A 12,564-nucleotide genomic window follows, 5' to 3' on the forward strand; every position below is an offset into this window, starting at 1 on the left:
GTATGTGAGTCGGCATTATTTTCTTCTGTACCAACTACCACAATAATTTGTGATAGTACACATGGGAAAATAAATTGACTTTCACTATGCAAAGCAATTGCTGCACGACATAGTAATTTTCCTATTGTTTCTACGCCGTGTAGTTGGTACATTTTACGATTATTTGTAATAATACGATCGTTGGAACTGAATTGTGTCAATGTTAAAATAATCATCTCATTATGATACAATTTTGTTGTTAGTTTGTTACACTTTATTACTTTGCTTGTTTTTATGTGAAATACTACATTATTATTAAGATAATTATACTCAGTGTGGGCCAAATAAGCAAAATTAACTCTTGGTATGGACAAATAGTAAAACAATTAGACCGAATAAAAGTTTTGTCTGAACTTCATTTGTAACTAAGACAGGAGACCGTAAGTTTGACAGATGACCGTAAAGATTGACATTATTATATATAGCTATAATTTAACACCTTAATAAAGAACCTCGTATTGCATGCTCGATACTATCGGAGGTACACAAAACAAAGAATTTAGAGCATTAGGGACCTGCATGCGTACACATCTGACCGGTGCATGTTAGCTATCTAATTTATTTCGTAAATAGGTACATAAAACTTTATATTATATTCTAGATTAATCATACATACCAAAGTACTCTATTAAGTTGTCGAAATGTAATTGACCTTGCCGTATTGAACTAATGGACATCTCACATCAGGCTTATAGACTGAACCACATTTAAAACGACTGTACATGGCTTGCACTATTGTTGTACGGATGTTATAGATAGTCGTATATCTAACAATAGTATGTATGTAATCTCGATTATTATATATTATATAAATAGTTCCTGCTTCGATGGATAAGTAACAACAATAGAGTAGACAATAAAACCACATGCATTCAACATAACAAAGGAAGAGTAGGTGTATATATGTAATTTTCCCAGGTTTTCATACGTAGAAAGGCTCAATGCATATTGTGAAAGCACATACAAAGAACCATTTAAATGGCGATTCCACGATAAGTGACAATGACAGTAGATGCAGCAAAGGATAATATAAAAGTATATAAAATACTACTTTCTTTATATAAATAAAAAGCAAAGGCAATTTCTGTGTCGGGATGCATTGTAAACAATAGCAAACATATAAATCTAAATATGTTTCGATATACGTATATATTTGTCTATTCATTAAAGAATAAATATTTATATAATTTTATTTTATGAGGAAAATTACTCTACTGTCGCTATTTAACAATAACACTCAATAAATACCTCCGAGTAGAGCTATATTGTATTTTAACTATTACCAATATGACTTGCTTGTATAACACGTACAAAAACTTCGGATTGATTTGTTTGATCTCAGTAGTACATTGTTTGATAACATCACAATTTAGCCAGCATGTCCAGACAACTGATTTAGAAATATATTTGTTACAATGGGATACTAAAAATAATTTAAACCAGCATCCGCCTGAGGCACACGTTTAGGCTTTTCTACTCAATCGATTTGTATCAAATATAAGGAAAGGCTGACCACACGTTGGCTACAATTCGTTCAAACAACTTACTTTAAACATTGCGTAAAACTCCTGAAACGCGATTATTAATTGAATTACTCATCATACTAACTTAAGTTTGTTTAATCGATAGAGTATTTCGTGCGTTTATTATATTTTTCATGTTATGACAAGGTGTATAGATGTGGATGAAGCAAAGGAAGATTGTAAGAATCCCAAGTGGCGTTTCCTGGTCTCTGCCTACCCCTATGGAAGAAGGCGTGATTTTATGTATGTCTACATTATTACATTTTTCAAAACATGCTAACAGAACCTTTAAAAAATATTTTCTTGGCAATTCATTATTCATAGATTTACATTAGCTGTGTATATGCATAGATACATACAGACTCTACAATAAAGATTAACAATCTAAGCAACAGAATTTTATTTAAATTTTAATTACTTCAACACGAACTCTGCAAGGGGTCTTTGGTAGATAACACACATCATTTCTGCACTGTGAATTAGACATGGCCATTGGAAGAGGCACGAAGTAACGCGAGTTTTTGTACATTGTACAGATAGGAAGACAATAGATTGTACTAATCAAGCATTGTGCGACTATTTTGCGAATGTGTCAAGGTTGCTTTATCTTGGGCGTGTAAATTGGTAATGCAATGTGTAGGATTTTTTGTTAGGAATTTTGTAAAGAAGGTGTTATTTACTAAAGTTATTTAATAATAAAGGTTATTTAATAATAAACCGAGGGTCGGTTACAAACCTTTATTATCCAAATTATAAGTATCCCTGATGTATGAAAAAAGCAGATACAAATTGGATTATTTATAAAAAATACGTCGAAAGGTTGAATCTCTTATTTTCTTTCGTTATTATTTAGATTTTTCTTACACCTAAATTATTTTAAGTACGTGCTCACGACTGTTACTATTTATCTGTATTTTTTTTATCTTTCGGCCATTTTTATACTGATCACAAATAATGCTTTGTTGATTAATTCGACGTGAAGTCAATAGAAGCGTAACATTGGCCACCTAAGAATTATCAGAGTATATCTTCACCTATTTTCAATGTATTATTGACCATCACACCGATGCTTCCAATGCCACTACTCATGCGTAACTAAATGACATAAAAACAAATAAAAATAAAACCCATTTGCATTAGTTATCAAAATCAATGGCATCTCTGCAAGGTCTTAAATGAATTAGTTGCTACTGAATGCGGAAATACACGCTAATGACTATAAATTATCAAGAGCAATAATTTCTAGGCTGTTTTAAATTATTAATAAGGTGTGTTTGCTGTTTACCTTCACGCCTTGAATTAAAATTATTCTTAAAACTACAAAATAATTGATTTATTACCAATTTAGATTTAACAGACATAATCCAAAAATATTTTACTGTTTCGTTCCTCAGGAAAATATTGTCCTAGGTGTGGTTCGTCATAAATTCAATCTCTAAAACTACTACAACTAATTTACAGAAATAAGATAATTTTCCTTAACCTAGATTAGACTAACTCCTGGACTGTATCACACCCAATGCATTATCTACGTAATAGATTGCATTTTATTTTTAAAGATAAAACAAAAGTAGAATAAAGCTATCCTTGATACTAATGAATCTTCAGTTTAAAATATTTCTTACTTTAATCAGAATAAAGTTATTTTGAAGGCTTTAAATAGCTGAGACTAATCACCCAAATAAAGTTGTGCACAATTGTAATACTATTAGCATGCAAATGAGGTGTTTAGAAATGGGTTGGCTAATGCCGCTGTATTAGGTTGGGTCTAGGACACCAGTTGTTGCCACACCCATATTATGCACGCGTAAGTTTGTGTATCTGTTTGTTACAGGGTCGATAAGCCTATATCCTAAACTAACCAACGTTTTTTTATCACAAGCCGTCGCCGTTGGTCAAACAACCAGATAACTTTTGAACTAGAAATAAAAAGCAACTAGGTACATATCTCTAGATGATGACGATGGACAAACATTGGTTTGAAAGTTAACAAATAGATTCAATCCCACTGCTGGAGACAAAAATCTTGCCAGAGTGAGGAAAGAGTTAGGTTTTGACTCCATCACGCTAAACAGGTGCTAAAAGCTAAGTGTGGATTAGGACATCGGTATAGAACATAGTTAATTGCCACATAATGTAAATGCAACTTCATTTCAAGTGAACAAAATCGTAGACAAAAGCTGGTTTAAAATATATTTGTGTGATTAGAATCGCTTTCATTGTTCGTAAAACTGTGAGAATGTGTGTACAAATGTATAATGTTTGGAATGTGTGAAAAATTAAAAGGTTTAGAATAGCTGTCCTTGTGGGCGTTTTGTTTTATTTTGAATGGAACTTTGCTTTTTGTTACATGGTCAATTTATTTATTTATGAGTAAGTATTGTATGGTACGTGATAAGTGTATAAATTATAATAAGCATATTAAGTTATACATCAAGTATTGACGGTGATTACTTTTCTTTGACGGGTTGGTAATGTGTGTGTTTAATAGTACAGGTATGTACAAATGTAAGATCGAATACAGATTTATTAGAAAATGACAAAATCTAAAATCGGGTCTTATATACATTATACATGTAGAAATAAACCAATGAATAGCACTTGGTACGATCCTTACAATTTTAAATCGGATCTTTGTCACCTTAAAATTCCTTTAGACCCACTCTTGACATCAATAGATTCCAAAAATGACGTAAGCATAAATTCTTAATCAAATATGTCGTGATTAGTACGATTTCAGATCTTATTAAGCTAATTATACCAAAGCAATTAAGTTATTAGTCACGCCAATCGCGTGGGTGAAATCTCGACTCATACAGTGACGTGTACATGAGCGACGTTAACTGCTCGTGTTTGCACTCGCCCTTATATGTATTAAAGGGAGAAAGTTCCATTCATTCAACGATATTTCTGTTATTATAACGGATTTATGCTAAATAATGTACTTTTTACAATTTTGGATGTGTTCGTTCGAAGAGTGTTATTTCTGAAATCGGTAGACTTATTACCAATCATAATTATTAAGATATGTATTACATCACACAACTCATTTCTTTCCTGAATAAGTTCCATAAAACTGCCTCTATATAATAATAATATCGTAATACATTATTATACAATACATAATTTATCTACTAAGTTAAACGCAGGTTTAATGTCCGAAAGCTGCTGAAAAAGTAAACAGAAAAAACTAAAGTTTCAAAAAATATTTTTAAATATTTCTAAGTTTGCTGTGTCTTATCAAAGTGCTTGGGAAATTCGGCTAGAATTTTGAGTAAGTAGTATAAACAGCTCAAAATAAAACATAGCTCTCGGTCGAATATTATTTACAAAACAGTTTTATTCACATTTCAAAACAGATACCCCTAGCCTGTAAATAGCTAATGATTTGTTTTGAAATAATCAAAGGTGTATTTAGACAATCTAACACATGACTTTGTATACAGTAAATTTCAAAATTTATACATAAAGTACAGTCATGAGCAAAAATTTTAGTTAATAGCTGAGCTACATTTTCAAATAACTTTTATGTATTAAAATTAAAACATTTTTTGTCATTTAAAAGCTAATTTTCGAGCTAATGAGCAGTAGAATTTTGAAAATTTGCAGTGACAAGAATGTAACCGTGCAACTTTATTAGCCGCACTTCTCTATTTTTGTTTATCTCAGAACTTCGCAACGGTTAGCGCTAGCAGCTATATTCAGACACGCAAAGTTATTTGGCCCGTGCTTTATAATTTTTACCTTTTACTGTACATTGTCTTTAGTTAAAATTACGGCAACAGTTCAATATTTCACCGATTATTCAAATCAGTTTTATTTATGAGAGGTAATTTCATGCACTGCTATTACGCAATCAATATTATGATAGTATTTCATCCTGTTTTGCCCACTCCGTTAAGATCTGTTGAAAGCCTATCGTTTTGCAAGGGATCATAAAATTGGCCAAGATAGTGATAGACTAATAGATATACTGGATAAACTTTTACTTGGTAGATTTTTATTAAGAAAATCTATTAATCTCGTTATTTTTATCCAAATAGAAGCTGTATTAGTAAATGTTCTATTACTTTATAGTTTAAGTCGGTCTTTATATCATTGAAGGTGTGAGTAAGAATATTATTGAGAGACTTAAGCATTTCTAGACAATGTTCAGGTAAGATATTTATCTATGGGTTTTATAACATGAAATAAATAATTTGATTCGATAAAATATTCGTCTGTATAGTCTTTACTCCTTTTATAGTTTTGAAATTTAAATCTGGAGAACTACCCATTGAATTTGATTAAATGCATTTAATTAGTAAAGGCTGAATATCATCGAAGTGAGCGGATTTGAGGGAAGAGTCACTTCAAACACGAGTAAAACTGCAAGCTACAGCTGTGTCATCATTTTAAAACTGCGATCTAAATATTGCAAGATTTTTGAGAATCTGGTATACGCAATTTGAATAGCTCACTTAACCTAGTATAGGAGACAGTACGCACCTTAGACTTTACCTAATTACCTAACATGGTACAGGTATGCACATAATATTTTGCAAGCTAGCTTGAACTCTAGCTGTTAGGCAATACAACTTGGGATCAATAGACTTGCCAACTGTGTTATATAACTGTCAGGTGGAATTGACATGGAAGTAACCACTTTTTTGAAAGACTATGTAGGTGCTGGTATAAATTAAGCTTGAATTGATGTAGTGTCGTATTGCTGTTAATTAAAAACCCGTGTATTTAGGAGGCTGTTTTTCGTAATGTAATTATTTTTATTGTTTTTATTCATTATTATTATAGCTGCCATTGAAAAACGATTATAAAACGATAGTTTCGTCTAATTTTAATAAGTAGGTACATGCTACCGTCTTCATGAAACATCTTGTAAAATTTCAAAAAGCGAAACAATGTATTTTCTATTGTTTTCTGTAGCTCGATTCTCTACTACTATCGACTACCGACAACCGACCTGTCATCGAGAAATTTTGTATGAAAATCTGATCAGCGCCTCTGACGGGTGTCGTAGGAAACATTTTGGCAGTACATTCTAAATGTCAAAATGTCGATAGCTAGCCGGTTGTCGGTAGTCGATAGTGGTAGTGAATCGAGGTACTGGTATGACGACACTCAAAAAGTAACATTTTTCAGACTAAATTTGAGATGAAATGTAAGTTATTCTGTAATTCATTTATTTGCAAATACTTTTGAAATTGTCTGAGATATTAGTTTGTAAGCCGGAGAGTTCAATGTGGAGACATTATTGCATGTTGCAATTTATTGAGTTAACAAGTTGCACACATATTATATTTATTACCAAGGACGAACACGTTATGGTTTCCTAATACATTTTACATTACACCACTGTTTCATCTTACTACATTAAGTATCTTATTCTATACTATGTATACTTATTGCAAAGACATCTGTCAAACGCTCTAAGCACGATTTTGATTGGAGTAGAAACTAATACTTGCCAAAGATTCTAAATACAACGATACCTTATGTCACTATCTACAAAAGAAACATAAATATCGTCATCACTGCTATTATCGTAAATGCGATAGTTTTTGAGGGTGGTAGGATTTTTGTTACTCCTTTGCCAAAAACTGCTAAACGAATTTTAATGAAATTTGGTAACCCCAATTAACATTTTGGATTCCTGAGATTTCGGGAGGATTTTTAATTCCGGGAAATATTTTCCTGCCGAAGAAGTCGTGGGCAGAAGCTAGTATAATAACAAAATAATAGAAATATCTACCAAGACTACAAGTAAATACATAGAATTCCATACGTAAAATACTGCAGCACATAGCTATATCATTATCTACAATCTCCAAGTTTTCCCCACATTACTAAGCGAGGTGAGTCGCAAACTCAATGAAGCTTAGAATATATTTTTCACATAAAACGTTGGACAAAGGTATATGTGAATCAGTCACCTCGTCCGAGTGGGCGCGGCCTTGCTAAACTGACTGCTCGCTTTATAAGGCATTGTGTGGGTGAATTCACTACTTAGATTTTAAAACCTCTAGATTTATTGTTTGATAAAATTATGATTGTGTGTTAAATATTGCACGTGAATTCTATGAATTTTGCTGCTACTATTTGTCATTCACTATCCACATCGCGAAGTTTACCGTTTCCCATACTAGAATTTGATGATTCTTCTATATTTTTAATCAACCACGAGTACGCACTCTATCAAACATTATCAAATTGTTTGGCATAGTTCAATTATTAGCTGAGGAAACACACAGTATAGAAAAAGTAGTATAGAAATACTCTACCTGTTAATTGCTACATGTAGAGACGCAGAATTGTAGAAAAGTTTGTCTTAAAATCCTTATTGTTTTTCAACATTTTATTTTCAAAATTTCAAGGTATTTGACCGAACTCTACAAATAGTATTGTAAACCTATGAATGGTCTTCATTATAAGAACAAGTTTAAGTCAACTACTATGTAAATGTACGTGTTTCGTTGTATCGGTAACAGATGCTAATGAGAGTGATCATGAAACATTTCTCTTTCCTACCGTGACCAAGTTATGACAGTAACACACTTTTTCAGAATAACAGAACAATAACTTTGCATACTTATTTGCTTACTTATTTGTTGTTTTTCTGACGTACTGTGTCGTTTTAGTTTAAGCCAACTCTCCGCAGAAGATCCTATTCTATGCTATCGTATGGTTTGAGGAAGATTAGAAAACTAGTTAGGTGAAGATACCTACTGTATAAAATATGTAGTACTTTCCTGCATTTCTTGAATGCTTTCCCATTTCTATTTTAGAGCCAGGGTAGATTATAATGGCTTATAATATTAGTAATTACATTCCATTATCTATAGTTTGAAAGTTTGGGAAATGCTGTTGTAGAAATAATTATGGGAAGTAGCACCCAACAAAATATTTATTTTATTAAACATCTTCTTGGCAAGCTTTTTGTGTTGCAATATTTAAAAAGATCTTTCAGAAAATTATACTATTGATGAACTTTGAACTAAAGTTCGTTCATCGAAAGAAAAAAGGTGTTTTTGAACTGTCGGAAATTCATCCAAATTAGGAGTTAGATTTTTATAGGATTGATTCTAAACTAATTTGCCAATTGCCATGGAACATAAAATCAATTTCGCTAACGATTTTAATGGAGTAACGGTGTCTTAGCAATATGATATTAATGTTTTTATTGATGCATTCCTGTAGCAAATTGATAGTTAGTTTGCATATTAATTTATCTTTCCTCGCACCGGTACCCAATGGTGATCATAGGTTTTTAGTTTACCGGTACCTTGTATAATGATATAATATTAATACGACTGCTACCGGAATTTGAAAATTGATTAATGATGATCAATGATCCCACAATGGGTCACTGACAGCTCTAATAATTTTAAATAACGAATATTTAGTTATTATCCAACAGCGGAAATCGAAGACTATCTAATTAAAAGATTTTGTTAGACTAAGGTTTTTGACATGGCTACCGTTTTTACATGTACAATTGTAACTGTCGAGTATGGAGAGTTTGACATTTTAAATATACTGTCAAAAATAGTTTCTACGACGTCCGCCAGAGGCGCTGATCAGATTTTCGTACATAATTTTTCATTGCCGGTTGTCGATACTCGATAGTAGTAGAGATTTGGGCTACGGGATACCAGAACCAAATAAAGCAGAGGCTTGTTCAGCATCGTTCATTTAAGTAATGTAACCGATAACTTATTGAACATGTTTATTCACCTGATCAGTTGTTTACAATTAACCTTCACAAAGGGTTATTCGATTGTAATCTTGCAAGTATTATGTTGCAGTCTATAGGGAAATAATCGTACGCATGTAAATTTTATAGTCAGTACTTGTCTTTAATAAAAATTACTACAAATGAAGTGGAAATAAAGTAGTTTGCAGTTTTGTCTCGTTACGTCAGGGATCGCAAACCTTCGGTGCGTCAGTGAAATTATCTATTACGTGCAATATAATTGATTCGCCGCTCGCTCTGTGCGGATTACCACGGTAATAAGGTACAACCAGTACTCAAGCATTGTGTAATCGTGCGTCGAACTTTTTTGAAAGGGAAAACTGTCCTGTGAATCTAAATATATATAACTCAAAGTGACTGACATAGTGCTCTATCAACGCACAGCCCAAACCACTGGATTGATCGGGCTGAAATTTGGCATGCAGGTAGCTGTTATGACGTAGACATCCGCTAAGAATTTAGGTATTTTCTACCCCCAAGGGAATCAAATAGGGGATGAAAGTTTGTATGAAAATTCTGTCCTAAGTGTGACTTAGGACAGAATTTTCATACAAACTTTAACCACGCGGACGAAGTCGCGGGCAAAAGCTAGATAAAAGATTGATTCAGAAAATAATATTTATGACTATAATCGGCGGGTGCCAATCCTCTTATTACGAAAGGGGCGACGACTAGTCTACAACGTCATTGGTTGCAATAGTTGATTTTTTTGTGAAATATTGTGCGAGGTATTTTTGCGTCTAAAGTGAATACTTGAATTTAAATTATAGCTCTTTATATTTTGTTCGATTTAAGGTTAACACCTTTTTAATGTATAAATATAACATTACTTGAATTATGATACAATTTAATGCACTTGATTTACTTCAGTTGACATTTTTGTACAATATTTCTACATTATTTCCTTCGTTTACTTTACTCGTACTAATTCGTAATATCTACTATACTATTAACTGGTTGAATAAAAATGAATAAAGAATAAACCTATTTCAGAATTGTTGATATTATTATCTGATTATAAGACATTTTCTATGACGACATTTTTCCTAATTTGTGTAAAGTTTATAGAAATATGCTGCAAAGGTTAATCGATCTTTAATTAACAATAACAGGTAAATACGGACTTTAGTGACCTTTCTTCATATCATAAGTTATTTCAAAATTTTAATAAAAAGATACAGAAAATAAATTGTTATTTTAAATTATTATTGTCTCATCTCGTTGACCTCTTAACCAAACCTCAGTATAAAGGTCAACATAATATAATGTCCGTTTCTTCAATATTTGAGTATTTTCTGTAAAATACTCAAATTATGTCACAAAAATAGTATACATTTAATTAATTCCTGGACAGGGTTCATTAACAATACTAGTAGTAGTAGTGTTTACTACAATTATTATTATGTATTGATAATAATAATTGTAGTAAACAATTTGCCGACAGAATGTATGTTAAATTACAAAAAAATCTGAATCCGGAACCACAAAAGTAACCACTGAGATTATCGAAACCAGTTAATCTGTTTTAGTGTGAAAGCATAACGAAAACCATTACTTGTACAATGGTATCTATAACAATATCTATTGTTCGAAAGTATTAAAATGGAAAAAGATAACGTAACTCATTTCGTTTCTCATTACGTGACTTTCCATAAAATGGAGTATGCCGTGATTAGCATACACCATAATATGAGTGCGTTCACTGAAACACTTTCGCCCGTTGCTTCGTCTCGGTTGAGGTAAAATGTTGACGACACCTGGTTCGTACTCGCGTTTGCATAAACGTTGCACTAGCGTGTACATCGGTTTCATTGTTAATTAATCGGGTCTATGAATACATTAGCTTGCTTTGATTATGATTCAATGTTTAGCAATGTCATCGGATATACGTCGGATTATCGATTGCTTCTATTTTGTGAAATTGATTGATTGATGGACACGTAGAAATATTGAGAAATGTCTTAAAGTATAATCTTTTGATTGACCATAAAATCCATAATATGTAACTATATGACAGTCAGAAATCAGTTCGTCCTCGCTTACAACATGTTACAATGATTTGCAATTCAATATGTGATACACAACGTAGAATAAGGAAAATAGATTTCAAATATGAAAATCTTAATTGTAGGCCTTAGTTACTTCTAGAACAATGTGAATGAAATACACAAAATAATCACAGCAGGAACAGCTATCTGGTTATGAATGGCACTCAAAAACGAAACTAGAGCAATTTGTTTCTTAAAAAGTTTGATTAATTAACACGATATAATGTATCTTTGAATCTCATTATTTTGTTCCAGTCTTGGGAAAATATAACTATCATATTGCACCACAATTCCTCAGTATATTATGTAAGAGAAACCGCAAATAGTTTGTTGGGGTCATCAGTTCACGTGTGGGAATCATCTCATACCTAGTTTACTTGTGTTCATAGTTCTTGTATCCAAGCAGAAACACGGTTGAGAACGCGAAGTTTTTAATGCTTAAATTTTAGGTCAAATGCAAATTTATACTTAAATGTATGTGGGAGTATGTTTTGTAGTTTTGTATGTGACAGATTTGCGTCTAAGATTTTGTGTCATTTTTTTCTCAACACATTTTCCGTACCACAGAATAGGGTTACGTTAAGAAAGTTTGGCGTTAATTTAATTATAGAAATAAGTAAATAGCTCGCATAAAAAGCTAGTGACGAGTTCAGTTTTTCAGTTATTGGTAAGTACTAAATATCGCTATGAATGAATAAAATTGTACCATTTCGAATAGTGTAATTGACCTTAAACATGCTCATTTCTTCATTTCTTTCTTACCATTTTAAAGTTACACCTGTATTCAAAAGTACCCCGTTCTACCGTATTGGAAATGGTTAAGATTTTTTTGCTGGAAAGTCCATGTTTAAAACTTTGCATACCTACTTTGCACTATTACTGAATGTCACAGTAGGACAATCATAATTTTCATATTAATTAACATTTGTTTTGCACTTTTCATATGCATTTAATTAGATAATAATGTCGTTTGTTGCGTCTCGATAATAATATGTTGAATGCTAAGCATTGTATTGATTTCATAATTATGTAGAACTAATTATAAAAAAAAACATGTTTAACGCATAAGTTATTTAAAATTTTAACGATTTGTCGCTTGTTTTAAATTAATGATAATATAACTTAACAGCTATTTAAATGTAGAACAAAAAGATGAATGTCAATCTAATATAAGTTTTTTTTTTAATTATTTTATAAGTTGGTC

The 12,564-nt window shown here is 31.8% G+C and overlaps 1 protein-coding gene across 1 annotated transcript in view; it reads right to left on the minus strand.

Moving 5' to 3' along the window:
* The window catches only part of Obp73a (Odorant-binding protein 73a), a 35,640-nt gene that overhangs the window by 20,901 nt on the left and 2,175 nt on the right, over positions 1-12,564 (minus strand). The window lies entirely within an intron of this gene.

This window comes from Anticarsia gemmatalis, chromosome 5, assembly GCF_050436995.1.
Source record: "Anticarsia gemmatalis isolate Benzon Research Colony breed Stoneville strain chromosome 5, ilAntGemm2 primary, whole genome shotgun sequence".
Taxonomy (NCBI): domain Eukaryota; kingdom Metazoa; phylum Arthropoda; class Insecta; order Lepidoptera; family Erebidae; genus Anticarsia; species Anticarsia gemmatalis.